Raw genomic sequence first — 2,399 nt, forward strand, 5'->3', positions numbered from 1 at the left:
TAAGTACTCCCTGACCCCAAGTGAGTTGCCCTAGCCCCTTTATAAGTACTCCCTGACCCCTAGTGAGTTACCCTAGTCCCATATAAGTACTCCCTGACCCCAAGTGAATCACTTTAGCTCCTATATAAGTACTCCCTGACCCCAAGTGATGTACCCTAGTCCCATATAAGTACTCCCTGACCCCAAATGAGTTACCCTACCCCCTATATAAGTTCTCCCTGACCCCAAGTGAATCACTTTAGCTACTATAGAAGTACTCCCTGACCCCAAGTGAGTTACCCTAGTCCCATATAAGTACTCCCTGACCCCAAGTGAGTTACCCTAGTATCATATAAGTACTCCCTGACCCCAAGTGAGTTACCCTAGTCGCATATAAGTACTCCCTGACCCCAAGTGAGTTACCCTAGTCGCATATAAGTACTCGCTGACCCCAAGTATGGTACCCTAGTCCTATATAAGTACTCCCTGACCCCAAGTATGGTACCCTAGTCCTATATAAGTACTCCCTGACCCCAAGTGGGTTACCCTGGTTCCATATATGTACCCCCTGACGACCAAGGGAGTTACCCTAGTACCATATAAGTACTCCCTGACCTAAAGCGAGTTACCCTAGTCCCATATAAGTAATCCCTGACCCCAAATGATTTACCCTACCCCCTATATAAGTACTCCCTGACCCCAAGTGAGTTACCCTAGTCCCATATAAGTACTGCCTGACCCCAAGTGAGTTGCCCTAGCCCCTTTATAAGTACTCCCTGACCCCAAGTGGGTTACCCTGGTTCCATATATGTACCCCCTGACGACCAAGTGAGTTACCCTAGTACCATATAAGTACTCCCTGACCTAAAGCGAGTTACCTTAGTCCCATATAAGTACTCCCTGACCCCAAGTGAGTTGCCCTAGCCCCTTTATAAGTACTCCCTGACCCCAAGTATGGTACCCTAGTCCTATATAAGTACTCCCTGACCCCAAGTGGGTTACCCTGGTTCCATATATGTACCCCCTGACGACCAAGTGAGTTACCCTAGTACCATATAAATACTCCCTGACCTAAAGCGAGTTAACCTAGTCTCATATAAGTACTCCCTGAACCCAAGTGAGTTACCCTAGTCCCATATAAGTACTCCCTACCCCAAGTGAGTTACCCTGGCCCTTTTATAAGTACTCCCTGACCCCAAGTGAGTTGCCCTAGCCCCTTTATAAGTACTCCCTGACCCCAAGTATGGTACCCTAGTCCTATATAAGTACTCCCTGACCCCAAGTGGGTTACCCTGGTTCCATATATGTACCCCCTGACGACCAAGTGAGTTACCCTAGTACCATATAAGTACTCCCTGACCTAAAGCGAGTTACCCTAGTCCCATATAAGTAATCCCTGACCCCAAATGATTTACCCTACCCCCTATATAAGTACTCCCTGACCCCAAGTGAGATGCCCTAACCCCTTTATAAGTACTCCCTGACCCCAAGTATGGTACCCTAGTCCTATATAAGTACTCCCTGACCCCAAGTATGGTACCCTAGTCCTATATAAGTACTCCCTGACACCAAATTGAGTTACCCTAGCCCTTTTATAAGTACTCCCTGATCCCCAGTGAGTTACCCTAGTCACATATAAGTACTCCCTGACCCCAAGTGAATCACTTTAGCTCCTATATAAGTACTCCCTGACCCCAAGTGATGTACCCTAGTCCCATATAAGTACTCCCTGACCCCAAATGAGTTACCCTACCCCCTATATAAGTACTCCCTGACCCCAAGTGAATCACTTTAGCTCCTATAGAAGTACTCCCTGACCCCAAGTGAGTTACCCTAGTCCCATATAAGTACTCCCTGACCCCAAGTGAGTTACCCTAGTTCCATATACGTACTCCGTGACCCTAAGTGAGTTACCCTAGTAGCATATAAGTACTCCCTGACCCCAAGTGAGTTACCCTAGTATCATATAAGTACTCCCTGACCCCAAGTGAGTTACCCTAGTCGCATATAAGTACTCCCTGACCCCAAGTGAGTTACCCTAGTATCATATAAGTACTCCCTGACCCCAAGTGAGTTGCCCTAGCCCCTTTATAAGTACTCCCTGACCCCAAGTATGGTACCCTAGTCCTATATAAGTACTCCCTGACCCCAAGTATGGTACCACAGTCCTATATAAGTACTCCCTGACACCAAATTGAGTTACCCTATCCCCTTTATCAGTACTCCCTGACCCCTAGTGAGTTACCCTAGTCGCATATAAGTACTCCCTGACCCCAAGTGAGTTACCCTAGTCCCATATAAGTACTCCCTGACCACCAAGTGAGTTACCCTAGTATTATATAAGTACTCCCTGACCACCAAGTGAGTTACCCTAGTATTATATAAGTACTCCCTGAACCCAAGTGAGTTACCCAAGTCCC

This window comes from Prorops nasuta, unplaced genomic scaffold, assembly GCF_024137725.1.
Source record: "Prorops nasuta isolate Cenicafe-Biocafe unplaced genomic scaffold, Cenicafe_Pnas_1.2 PNAS00016, whole genome shotgun sequence".
Taxonomy (NCBI): domain Eukaryota; kingdom Metazoa; phylum Arthropoda; class Insecta; order Hymenoptera; family Bethylidae; genus Prorops; species Prorops nasuta.